The sequence below is a fragment of the Choloepus didactylus genome, chromosome 4, assembly GCF_015220235.1.
Source record: "Choloepus didactylus isolate mChoDid1 chromosome 4, mChoDid1.pri, whole genome shotgun sequence".
Taxonomy (NCBI): domain Eukaryota; kingdom Metazoa; phylum Chordata; class Mammalia; order Pilosa; family Megalonychidae; genus Choloepus; species Choloepus didactylus.
The window spans coordinates 80,001,221-80,015,555 of NC_051310.1; the positions used below are offsets into that span (position 1 = coordinate 80,001,221).

The following is a 14,335-nucleotide window of genomic DNA, read 5'->3' on the forward strand; positions in this document are numbered from 1 at the left end:
AGCTATAACAAGAAAAACATACAGCCATATGAAACTAATATTGAATAGAATAATGTAGAACTCAGTTTGAAAGTCGATAAAGAGCAATTTCTTTTCTACCATTTCATTATTAAAGGAAAAATTAAGACCTTATGTCTAAAAGCACAACTAACCTTAAAACAACAAAAACAAGGTATCTTTCCCTAGTTTTTACTGACAATCATCAGGCTTGTACGATGATATATGATACTTAAAAGGCTAATGTTTACTTATAACACACTGAAAATATCCTCTTCCAACATTTTTCAAAATTATATTATTTTAAAACATTCTAGTTATCACTTTTCGATGGTGAGTAGAAGATGGAATTCAGAAAACTCAGGAAAACTTTTGAGAAGGTCTACACATCTTATTGACATATTGAGAACATTCATCTAGACCAGTGTAATTTTTTATCAAAATGCCCTACTCCACCACAGCTTTGCAAATACAGGTCCATGACTTAAGATAATAAATTCAAAGTCACCAAAAAATGCCCATATTTGTAAAATGCTCCCTAAAATTTGCTTCATATTTCTCTTTGACCCTCCTCATCTTTCAAGAGATATAGCTAGATTTGTCTATTTCATCTTTCACTTCCTTGAAAATCTTTCCTCAGCTTACATAATTCATGTCCTCCAACCCTTCCTTTCTCCTATTTATTGCCACAGAAATCCATACTACCTACTGTAGATTTACTTTATTCTTTTCTCAAATAAAGAGTAATTGATAAGGAATATGAAAGAAGTAGAGAAGATCAAACAGTATTAGAGTATTTCAGCATGCCAGAGAACACATAAGAGAAATTGCCACTGCACAATCTTATGCCTTGCGTGGATTTTACAAATGTCCTGAATTGATCTACATTAATTCTCAAACTAAACTCTAAAATGACCATCATTCAGGATCACAAGGACAACCTGAATTTTTAAAAACATTCCCACTGTGTTTGTTTACTTCATAATATAGAAAAAGGAAAAATGTCTTACTGGAAATGAAATATGAGCAAAAAGTGCAGCTGGAAATGATCCTTGCAGAAAATTCTTCTTCGTTCCTTTCTCGAAAATGTAATTCCTTAAAAAAGAAAAAAATAGGATGGATTAATAATTGTACTTAACTCTGTAAGAGTATTAAATATACATTATTTCAAGATTAAAAAGTCCCAGCACTCAAAACCAAGCCTGGCATATAGCTTCACAAGTATTTGTTAAAAGATGGAAAAATAATTTTTTTTAAAATCAGTTGTTTTATTTGGCTATTAAAAACAAAATATCAGCCAACTGAGTATTTCTTAATGTCACAAATCCATTTTGGGGGGGAAGACTACACAAATTTTCAGTAAACATTTAGTACTCCAAGGTTCAAAAATTTGTTTTCTTAAGTCCCATTTTCCTTTCCTCTATATCATATAACATGCTTTATATTTACCAGATACACATATCCTATTGAATTTACCAATTTTGATTAAATAGTGGGAAATGATCATTGTATTACACCCTCATTTTAAAAAGAAAATTGTCAAGGGATAGGTAATTTCTACTGCCTTAAAATGTTTGTATTCAAATATAGTGTAAGTATATTTGTACTTTTCACTTCCAATCTTTTAAAGGAAACAATGAAATGAAAATAATGAACATAAAATACCAAAAATAAATACCAAACCAATAAACTGTCAATGATTCACATTAATAAAAGAATAAAAGATTCACATTACCCAAAGGATGAGGTGGATAAGGGTTATTTGCTCTCACTCTGTACCTTAAACCCAGTCCTGCTAAATTCTTGCTTAGTGGCAAGGACCATGGTGGAGGGGCACTTAGGTAGAAGACGTAAGATGGAAAAAAGTCACCCTTCTCCTCGCCCCTAGATTGGCCAGGATCAATTATGATGCTTCTCCAATAATTCAGAATTGCATGAATGGGTAATTCTACCAACCCCAAGCAAATGTGCTTCATCAAATGAAAACGATACTTCCTTCACAGAAACACTGGTCTTCTGAATGTGATTCAGCAATATTAATTAGTGGTACTATGATTTTATTTCTATTTGGAAATGAATACTTCCTATAGGAAAAATAAAAAACACAAACTGTCAAATGTTCTTTTTATATTAACAAATTATTAAAAGCTGGAACTTTAAGATGTACACACACATAAAATAAGCTTTTTCTAACAAGGTTAAAGAGGTTAACAAAAAGCTAATTTCTGCTTTTAATTCAATTTTACTGAAATATAGAATGCACATTTAATTGTAATACAAATTTTTAAAATCTAGTGATACAAAGTGAAACTATATTTCATGGGTCCTCAATCTAAACAAAACTAATTATTTTTAAATCTATTTTACACTAGCTTTGTGTCAGAGTCACAGTAGGAATTAACATTTAGCAACCTGTGCCACAGTATATACCTGACAAATGCAAACTTGGTACTTTCAAATGTTGGTACATATTCTTATGTCAAAATTCATTCCTAAATCCAATAAATATATTGTCATGGATGGCCTGTGTTTTATACATAGTTCCCAAATACTTTTTAAAAGGCAATACTGTAAAAATAAAATTTTTATAGTTCTATTATACTAATCTATAATGAAGAACCACTCTCACCTTCAAAAAATAAAATCAAAACTAAAATGTTAAGAGCCACAGCCAGTTCTCATTAAACTTCATATACTGAACCTTTAAATACCATTGCTTCTGTTCAGCCAAGAGCAAGACAACTTGGACCTCTAAGTGCTATCCCTCCCAAACCTGGTTCCAACCAGCCTCCTACCTCCCTCCACTTCCCCTGAACCTATGTTGTCATTAACCTGGACTGCAGGCCATACCCCAAACTGTCAAACTCCATAATTTTATTCAAATTTTTACCTCAGCCTGGAAACCTCCCCCCGATCTCTTAGATGACTCAAATATTCAGTTAATGACACATTCCGTGAGACCATACCCAAGATGTCATTACCACTACCACCCCTTCCAAGAGGGCAAAATTATTATAGTTAGTTTTGTAAGTATGGGTCACCTCTTTTATACTACACATTTTTTTTAAAGGAAGGATCTTTGTTCTTTGTTCATTTTTATATCCCTGATGTCTAGTCAATGTCTGGCAACCAATTCATTCATTCAATATAATACATTTAGCAAATATTTACTAGCACCTGATATATTCCAGACACTTTCCTAGATGCTAGGAATAAATCCCAATGACTCATGAAGCTTACATTCCAGTGGGGGAGTCAGATGAATAAGAAATATATCATATATAGTAGGTTAGTAGAAAGTCCTTAATGAGAATAATCAAAGCAGGGTACGAAGTAGTATCAGAGGGAGTTTCAAATTTTAGAAAAGGTACCCAGGGAAGCCCTAATGCAATAATAATAACAGGAAGAACAAATGGTTTATAACTGCAGCAATAAATAACACTGGAGTATTTATCATATGCTAATTAGTATTCTAATTGCTTTACATATATTATCTGACATAAAGCTAACAACAACCTCATTATTATCCTTATGGGGAAACACATTCTAAGTAAACAGCCAAGGTAGTGCAGCTAGTAAAATGGTGAAGCCAGGATGAGAACCTAGACTTCCTTTTAACTGCTACGTAAAACCACAACCATGTTAATGATTTGTTTAATGAATTAAACAAATGAAAAAATAAATGTCTACTTTAGCAATAGATTTCAAAGACAGTTAAGTAAAACTTAGTCTCAGCGGACTGATACATTTGAGCAGATTTGGATATACATTGCACTTCTATGCCTATATGTGACACCTTCACGGGGTGGATGTCTGCTGTGAGCAAAAATTAGATCTATAAATACTGATAATTTCTCAGTAATACTTTTTCAAATTTTAACTTTCCATATAATTACCAGTACTATAAATTACACAAAACAGTGTCTCAAAAGTCACCAAGATTCTTAAAAGCTTAAAAATTTTTAAAGAAGAATATACTCTGAAAGCAATGAGACTTTTGAAGGCAAGAACATTATCATTTCAGTGATAGTTAAATGCTGCCTATCACCTTTTACTCTATGACACAAGGTATTGTCAATCTCCGATTTTCCACACTAACAAGATGGTTAAATGAAATATTTCACTCAACGTTCAAACCCCTCTCTTTAAATGTCTCCACTATGCTTTATCACACAACTAGCCAACATCTAGATGTGTTAATGATAATTAAAGACCTGAATGGTCCCAAATAAATCATTCGCTAAGTCAGATCTCTTTCTATATCATCTTATTTAAATGTCCAACCAGTAAATGCCAATACACTACAATGTAAAAACCAAGTACTGCTGACATGATATTAATATTCCTACTTTCAACTAAGAACCTAAAAACCTAAGCCTCTCATCAAATCTTGATATAAAATTCAATGCAATTATGAGGGAAATTATTGCCTTAAGTTGGGAAATTATCAAGATCCCACTGGACACCTCTGCCCTGAGCATTACACAATGCCAAGCAAACCAGAGGTTTCTATATGAAAGCAAACAGCTTTAAAGTCAGTGAAAACAAAACAAAAATGAAACTTCCCAAAAGAACATACACAAAAGAATATAAATAACATATGCACAATAAAAGATTCATATTTGCTCAATTACAAATTTCTTACTAATCCAAACTTAGGTTTAGTTGCAATGGCTTTTTTTTTTTTTTTTTAAATTCAAATGAGGGTCAGCTCTCACATACAGGCATGCAACTTATCACTCAGGCCTTAGAAAGGTTTTTGCTAGCAGCCATGATGCTCTCCTACTGTAATCACCTAGAAAACTGGCCAGATCCATAAAACTATAATTTTATAACATTTCACAACAGGTAGCTGAGTGTTATAATTCCTGAGAAATGGGAAACGAAGTGTCTCCTACAAACCCCTTGAAGTACAGTGAGAATAGCAGTGCAGGAAAGAGACACTAAGCAGAATATGGTGGACTTGGTGAGTAGAAGTGATGGACACAAGATGGAAATTCAAGGAAGCTGGGGTGGCTAGAGTGTGTGGGCAGAGTACCAGAGGATAGACCTTAGGAGACACAGCATTCTTGAAATCTGCAGAGAGATCCTTAGAGTAGTACTGTCCACCAGAAACAAAACATGAGCCTAAAATCTGATTTTACATTTTCTAGTAACCACATTTTAAAAGTAAAAAAAAAATTTTAAGAATATAATTTACTTCACCCAGTATGTCCAAGATATTATCAATTCAGGATGTAATCAACATAAAAAATTATTAATAAGCTGTTTTACATTCTTTTCCTCCATATTTTTAAGTCTCCAAAATTCAGTGTGCACATTTAAGTTCAGATTAGCCACAATTCAAATGCTCAATAACCACATGGCTACTGCACTTGACAGTTCAGTGCTATAGATTTTGTTGACTATGATGCAGTCACGTGTAAGGTTAAGCTCCACAAGGCCAGGCAAATAATGATCAGGGAGCAGCAGCAGGCTAAAATAATACCAGAACTCACACAAGATTGGGGGATAATCAAGTTCCAATCAGAGGGGAGAGAGGCACCATTGAGAGCTGAAGCAATCTAGTAGCAATTGAAGCATCGCCCCCTAGTAGTGGTACTAAACTAATCCTAGAGTAAAGGTTATGCTAGATCTGCCAAAACAGTCTAAAAACAAATCTCAAAAGGTTCAAAGTGATTGAAATTTAGCAGGCCTCCAATAAAAAATTAAAATCTACAGAAAGAAAATCAACAAAACCCAGACGACAATTTGTTTACACTGTTCAAAAGCCAATCAAAACTTACTAAACCTAAGAAAACGGTGAAATGTGACACATACCAAGAGAAAAAAAATCTGGCAAAAGAAACAGACCCCAAAACAAGAGAGATAATATCTTTAAAGACATTAATTTCAAAACAATTATTAAAGGAATAGAAAATTCCTTTCTATTCCTTTAGGAATAGGGAAAAAAAAAAGATTTTTAAAAGAATGAACTGGATTTTCCAAAGATAAAAATTACAATATCTCAAAGAACTGTTGGGTGAACTTAAAAGCAGGAAAAAAAGATTACTTAATTAAAGATGTAAAAATAGAAGGAAAAAAAATGAACAGACCATCAGGGACCTATGAGACAATATCAAGCAGTCTAAAAAAAATGTGATTAGAGTCCCAGCCCAGAAGGATGAACAGACAGGAAAAAATACCTGAAGAAATAAAGGCCAAAGAATGAACAAATTCGAGGAAAATTGAACCCACATATTCAAGAAACTCAAACATCGATCAGGATAAGCACAGAGAAAACACATAAAAAACATAATAATCAAACTGCTGAAAACCAGTAGTAATACAGAGAAAATCTTAAAAGCAGCTGATGGGGGTGGGGGGGTGGGGGGGTGGTCAATATAGAGAAAAAACAAAGACAGAAGTTACCAGACTCCTTGTCCAAAGTCAAGCAAACAAAAAGACAAAGAACAACTTCAAACTGCTAGGAAACAAACAAACTGTAAACTAAAATCTACATAAAGCAAAAATATCCTTCACAGATGAAGGGGAAACAAAGACATTTTCAGACAAAAGTTGAGACAATCGGTCACTTTCAGTCCTGTACTACAAGAAACATTAAAGGGAAGTTCTTCAGGAAGAAGAATGACAGTAGACAGAAACACAGTTCTAAACAAAGGAATAAAGAGCAACAGAAACAGTAAATATGTAATTATGAATGACATTTGTTTTATTTTTAATTTTTAAAATGAAAATTGGTCACCTAAAGTAAAAGGAGTAACAATGTATTGTGAGGTTTATAAAGTATGTAGACCAATAGGAATGACAATGATAGCACAAAGAATGGGGGACAGAGAATTAGAAGTACACTGTAGTAAGGATCTTACACTACTCATCAAGTGATGAAGGTAGACTGTAGTAAGTTCAAGATACACACTGTAAAGCCCTAGAGTAACTATTTAAAAGATGCAAATAAAATTAGTAAGTCAAGAGGAGATAAAATGGAATGCCAAAAAAAAAAAAAAAAATTCAATCCAAAAAAGCAGGAAAAGAGGAAAAGGATATACAAAAAGGTAGGACAGAAAACAAACAGCAAGATGATAGACTTAAATCCAAATATATAGATAACTGCATTACGTATAGATGGTCTAAACATCCCAATTAAAAGGAAGAGACTGACAGACTAGATTAAAAATAGAGATTGTCAGACTGGATAAAAAAGCAAGACCCAACTATATGCTATCTATAAGATACCCACTTTAAATGTAACAAATGTAACAACACTGATAAGTTAAAAGTAAAAGAATGGAAAAGGATATACCATACAAACATTAATCTAAAGAAATTCAGAGTGCCTATATTAATATTGGGCAAAGCACATTTCAAGAGAAGAAATATTTCACCAGGGATAAAGAACATTTCCTAATGCCTAAAGCGTCAATTTATCAAGAATGAAAAATAATCCTAAATGGTCACACAGCCACTAACAGAATTTCAAAATGCATGAACCAAATACTGACAGAAGTAAAGGAAGAATAAACAAATCTATAATCGTAGCTGGAGATTTCAACACCTTTTTTCATAACAATTGCTAAAACAAGTAGACCGAAAATCAGTGAAGATACATAAAACCTGAAGAACACTATGAGCCAGTTTGACCTAACTGCATACTATAACCAACTACATCAGCATAAACATTATTTTCAAGTATATAAAGTATATTTACCAAGAGAGAATATATGCTAGACCATAAAACAAGACTCAAATAAATTTACAAAAATTAAAATCATAAAGAAAATGTTTTCTGACAATGAACTAAATAAAAAATCAGTAACAAAAAGACTGGGAAAATTTTCAAATAGTTGGAAATTAACACATTTCTATGTAACTGATGGGTCAAAAAAATTACCAAGAGGAAAACTAGAAAACATATGGAATCAAATACCAAAAATACACAAATTTGACTATTAAAATGAAATAGACAAAATTCCTAGAAGAACACAGATTATCAAACTGACAGAAAAAGAAAATCTGAATAATCCTATGTATAATAAAGAAATTGAATTCATAATAAAAAAAAAGTTTCCCCCAAAGAAAACTCAAGACCCAAAAGGCTTCATCGGTGCATCTGCCTAAATATCTAAAGAAAATATAATACCAGTCTTATGCAAAAACTCTTTTAGGAAACAGAGGGCAATAACTAACTTATTAAGACCAGCATAACCCTGATCCCAAAACAGACAAAAAGAATACAAAAAAAAGAAAACAGGCCAATAAAACGCATGTATATAGATGTAAAAATCCTTAAAAGTTATTAGAAGACCAAATCCAGCAATATATGAAAAGGAAAATACCAGTACAAGTAGGGATTCATTCAACGTAACTCAATACATTAACATATTAATAAAGAAAAGCCATATGATTATTTCAATAGATGCAGGAAAGCATGGTCAGGAAAAAACAACCATTTGTGATAAAAACTCTCAGAAACCAGGAAAGAAGGGAACATCCTTGACATAATTAAGGGCATCAATGGAAAACACAGCAAACATCATACTTAACTGCCAAATATTTCATTTCCCCACCTAAGCCTGGGAACAAGGCAAGGATGCCTGCTCTCATCGTTTCTATTCACCATTTTACTGAAGGTGCTAACCAGTGCAATAACGCAAGAAAAAAAAAGAAAAGCCATCAAGAAGGGAAAGGGAGAAGTAAAACAACCTTTATTCACACATGACATGACAACATACACAGAAAATACCCAAGAATCTACAATAAAATGACTGGAACTAAGAAGTGAGTTTTTCAAGGGTGTAGGATGCAAGAACAATATTTGAAAGAAATCATTATCAATTGCATTTCTATACCAGTAACGAATTTCAAAATTAAATTTAAGAAATACCATTTTAATAGTATCAAAAGCATGAAATACATAAAAACAAACTTAGTAAGATATGTGAAAGACTAGTACCCCGAAAACTACAAAATACTGCTGAGCAAAATTAAGGAAAACCTAAAAAAATGGATACAAACACTCAACCAATATTGTGATACTGATTCTCCCCCAACAGATCTAGAAGTTCAATACAATCCCAATCAAAATTCCAGCAGGCTTTCTTGTAGAAACTGACAAGCTGATTCAAAATTTATAGAATTAACCAAAACAATTGTGAAGGAAAAAAAAAAAAAAGGTTGGAGGATTTACTCTATGTGATTTCAAGACTTAGCATAAAGCTAAGTATCTAATACATTGTGCTCTTGGTTGAAGAAAAACATATAAATCAGTGGAACAGAATCGAGAATCCAGAAATAAATTCATATACATATGGTCAGTTGATTTTCCACAAAGGTGTCAAGGTAACTCAGCGCAGAAATGAAAGCTTTACAACAAATAGTACTGGAACACTACCTCACACCATTCACAAAAATTACTTCAAAATGAATCATAGTTCTATATGTACACACAAAGACTTGTATTCAATTGTTCACAGTGGCTTTAACCATAATAGCCTTCAACTGGAAACAACCAAAATCTCCATCAAAGGTGAACGGATAAACAAACTGTGGCATAAACATACACTGAAACAAGTCAACAATAAATTGGAACAAACTACTGACAAACACAACATGGATGAATCTCAAAAACATTTTGCTGAGGGGAAAAAAGCCAGACACTATAGACTGCATATTTTTTGATTCCATTCAGGAAGAAATTTGTCTATAAAATTTTGAACCACCACCACCACCACCACCAAAGAACATACAAAGATCCACAATTCACACATTATGCAAGTCACTGCTCAACACTGAAAAGCTATATATAATTGAAAGATTTTTCTGACTTCGCAAAGTTGAGACCCAAAGCAATCAACATTACCCTTCTGAGTTTCAATTTCCTCATCTATAAAATGGTATAGTACAAGCTCCTATTCCTAATAAGTTTAGTTGTGAGCATTAAATAAGCATGTAAGGTCTTCAGCATACTGCCTGGCAAGTAGGTACCAGCTAATTACTATGGCTATTTTTTAATCATCTTCGTTTTAGTTTCCTCAGCTGCTCAAGCAAATACTGTGAAATAAGTTGGGTTAAACAATGGAAATTTATTAGCTTACAGTTTTGAGGCTAAAATAAAGTTCAAATCAAGGCATCAAAGTGATGCTTTCTCCTCAAAAATTGGTGTTCTGGGGTTGGCTGTGGGCTAGCTTTTGGTCCTTACTTTGTCACATGGCAAGGTACATGACACCTCCTCATCTCCTCCTCCTTTCTGGGTTCTGTTGAATTTCACCTTCATGCTTCCTGTGGCTTTCTCTCTCTCCATTTCATTTCACTTATAAAGGACTCCAGTAAGACTTCTTTAAAACCCTTTCTGCTTAGGTAGGTCACACCTTAACTGAAGAAGCCTCATCAAAAGGTCCTACTTACAATGGGTTTACACCCACAGGAATGGATTAAATTTAAGAACATGTTTTCCAGGGTACATAGAGCTTCAAACCACCACAATCATCATGATCACTATTATCATTATTATTATTTATGAGAGAGACAAATACACTGATAAGGAAATAATACAGAAAACAGGCAAATGAAATAGATGGAGAATGCTGCTCGAAGTCAATAACAAGTCTGTATTTAATGACATTTCAATGAAAATGGCAAAAAGGCAAACATTATAGCAAAAGCCAAATTAGAAGTTTCGGAACATACTTGAAATACTATCTGATACTAGAATTGAAGAAAATACTATGAAAGCCTTAAAAGGAAAGATTTATAAAGACATATATAAACACTAATTCATAAGAAACAGTATCTTTAAATCAGTAAAATTTTACAGAAGCAAGTGTTTAAGGAAAAAAGTGATGGTAGGCACACATGAAAACAGGAATTGTTCCAATTACAGGAGGTAAAAAAAAAGATGACATAAACCTAAGTAAGTGTGAACAAAAAGAGCAAAGCACAGTGTAGGATGAAATGATAGGACAGATGGGCAGAACACAAGTGTGCACAACTTTGAAAACAGAAGAGCATATGAATTAAAATGAAAAAAAATGCAAAGAAAAGAGAAAGGCAAGACAAATCTTGTTAATGGGAATAATGCACAGTTCCAGCCTCAGCTGCACAGGTAAGGTTAAAAAAAGTGGTTCTTTTGTGTAATCCTCATTAAAGCACAGTCTATTACATTTTTAAGTAGTGGATGGAAAAGGTAGCACTTGTGTCATAATGTGATAGTATACTCATCATGGCAGGAAATGCCATTTCCCCCATGCCCTTCCACATGTCCATCCACATCCCCCAAACTACCCATGAGGCCCAAAACATCTCTTCACACAGCTTCTTTAAAAAAAAAGTTTTACAATGAATACACTTTAAAATTTGACTATGCACTTATCAAAATGGCTAAATACATATCACACTTAGGTTTGGTAAAGTGACAAAGTATGTCAAAAAGATTTCCATAATAATAAGGCAGTTGGCCAGAATCTAGAAAAAGTTTGGACACCGTATTCATACATCTTACTAACTTTTCTATCTTGTACTCTACTTCCACAAAGTCATCCAGCCTAACCAAACTGTGCCTGATGCACACCTCTCGTTTTCCTGTTTTGGCCCTTTTGCTCAAACTATTCCCACCATATGGAATATCTTTTGCACATCTCTGACAATAAAATTTGACATTCAGTTCAAATACTGATTCTCCATGAAGTGTCTCCTGATCACCTCTGAACTCTTCCTTCCCTAAACTCCCTAATCCATTCTTGTCTCTAAAATATATACATCATTTAATAATTAATACAACATAGTAATTAATTAGACTTTACCCTCCCTAAGCCATTTCCTCCTAGAAGCAAAGAACTATTCCTTATATGTTTTTATACTTCAAAATCAACAATATAGAAACAATAGATAAGGCAGTAAGACAACACAGGAAACAGAATCCAAAAGAGTGAGTGGTGGAACAAAGTGAAAGACACTGCTTTAGGGGCTATCCATATTTACAGGTCAATAGCGATCAGCAGAAAAAAGGGAAGAACGGAGATCAGAAAAAAAAAAATTTGGCCAACAATCGTTTAAATAAGGAAATGAAAGTTTAAAGAGTCTCTCAAGTATAAAACTCATGGAAACTATGAAAAAAAATTAAAGTTTATAAATGAAATTCCAAGGATGGACAGATGGGTACGGATGGGTACGCCACTGAAAAGCCATGTGGAGAATTCCAAAGATGTGTAATTAATAGTAAAAAGTTTACATTTATATTATGAAAGTTTTTTCATTCTTAAAGCCATTAAATCTGGTTGATATTTTTATAAAAAGAAAACAAATAATGAGTAATGAAACAAGTTGATCTCTATTCCAACAACATAAGACACTGGCACAAAACTTGTCAATTCTATGGAAAGAAATGCTTAATGCTAATAAATATTTTAAACAACTAAATTCTAGAAACCAAGCATAAAGAACTTCCATGTGTATTATCAACTTTATGTTAAATTTCTCATGTTAAAAAGCAAGACACATGAGAGGTCAACTATATAGATATCCCTTTTTAGTTTTTAGTGTATTGGAATAGCTAGAAGGAAACATCTAAAATTGTCAAACTGCAACCTTGACTCTTAAAGATGTCTTGAAGTGTATTGGAATAGCTAGAAGGAAACACCTGAAATTGTCAATTGCAACCTTGACTCTTAAAGATGACTGTGTAACTACATAGCTCACATGGTGTGATGGTATGATTGTGAAAACCTTGTGGCTAACACTCCTTTTATCCAGTGAATGGATGGGTGAGTAGAAAAAAGGGGACAAAACCTAAATGAAAAACAGGGTGGAATGGGGGGTGGAATGATTTGGGTTTTCTTTTTTACTTTTATTTTTTATTCTTATTTTTATTCTTTATGGTGCAAGGAAAATGTTCAAAAATTGGGGTGATGAATACACAACTATATGACGGTACTGTGAAGAGGTGATAGTATACCACAGATGACTGTATGGTACATGAATATATCTCAATGAAATTGAATTTTAGAAAAGAGTAAAATGAAGGCACTATACATTAAAAATTTTTTTGTTAGAAATTTGTCACATTGAGCAACACTTTAGCATGGAACGTTCCATTGGTTATTATGAATTTTGGAATGTTTCAAAGAGATCAGCAAATAAAACATTACATGAATATTTAAAAAAAAAAAGCAAGATACAAATAAAGCTAAAAGCATAAGACAGAGATCCAATTAACTTAAGCTACAATAAACAGATTTAAGTCCATATTATTAAACACGATAATAAGAGTTAACTAAGAAAGCTGGAGAATAACACCACACCTACCATTTACGGTAAGCAAAGGACAACTGTCAAGACCATAAAATAAACCTGAGAAAACCACAAGAGAGTAGGAAAAGGGTGAAAAGAGGTATATGTTGTTTAATTTTCAAAGAAGTTAATATCTATCAGATTCATTCCCAAATTTAGAAGTTAACCTTTTCAAAAAACCTTCATGAGACAATTGTATAGCAATGTAGCTTACAAGGGGTGACACGGTGACTGTGAAAGCCTTGTGGATCACACTCCCTTTACCCAGTGTATGGATGGATGAGTAGAATAATAGGGACAAAAAACCTAAATGAAAAATAGGGTGGGGGGGTGATCTGGTGTTCTTCTTTACTTTTATTTTTTAACACTTATTTTTACTTTTTCTGGTACAAGGAAAATGTTCAAAAAATAGATGGGGGTGATGAATGCACAACTAGATGATGGTACTGTGAACAACAGATTATACACTTTGGATGACTGTATGGTATGTGAATATATCGCAATAAAATTGAATAAAAAAAAAACTTCACGTATTAGATTGTCATTAGAATAAAGAACTACTAAAAAAGTTCTTGGCTGAAGATAGGCCTATAACTCATTCAAGTAATAATAAAACCAAAGTATTCCTGATTTACATTATAGACACAAACCTCTGAATTAATAACCATGCTTTACAGAAAAAAAGCACTTAGGACTCTTGCAGTAACTCAGAACTTGCTTTTCCATGCCATTACAATGAAATAAAGAGTATTTAAATTACTTTATTTATCCTTCTGCAAGGTACTTTCTGGGGTCTCTTGCTCCCCAGTGTAAGCTGACTACCTATGTCTTTTCCCAACTGAAGCCGAACAGTACGAGCAACAAAATAAATAATGATAGTATTGGACTATAACGCGCAAAATGAAATACATCTTTGCCTCTATACTGATATAAATAAATGATTAAATAAACAAATGGAGGAGAAGGGCAATTCTTTGTTACAGAAGAACTTCAATTAATAAAGGAGAAAGAAACAAGGAAAATAAAAAAACCACCATTAGACAAATACTACACT

General features: G+C 33.0%; 1 protein-coding gene across 4 annotated transcripts in view; it reads right to left on the reverse strand.

Annotated features, from left to right (window-relative positions):
* MEF2A (myocyte enhancer factor 2A) overlaps positions 1 to 14,335 on the reverse strand; it is a 170,988-nt gene that overhangs the window by 143,168 nt on the left and 13,485 nt on the right. For all 4 annotated transcript variants that reach the window (XM_037832918.1, XM_037832920.1, XM_037832919.1 and 1 more), the window contains exon 2: positions 1,008 to 1,092. The gene's annotated coding sequence lies outside the window, so the exon portion shown is untranslated. The remainder of the gene's footprint in view (positions 1 to 1,007; positions 1,093 to 14,335) is intronic.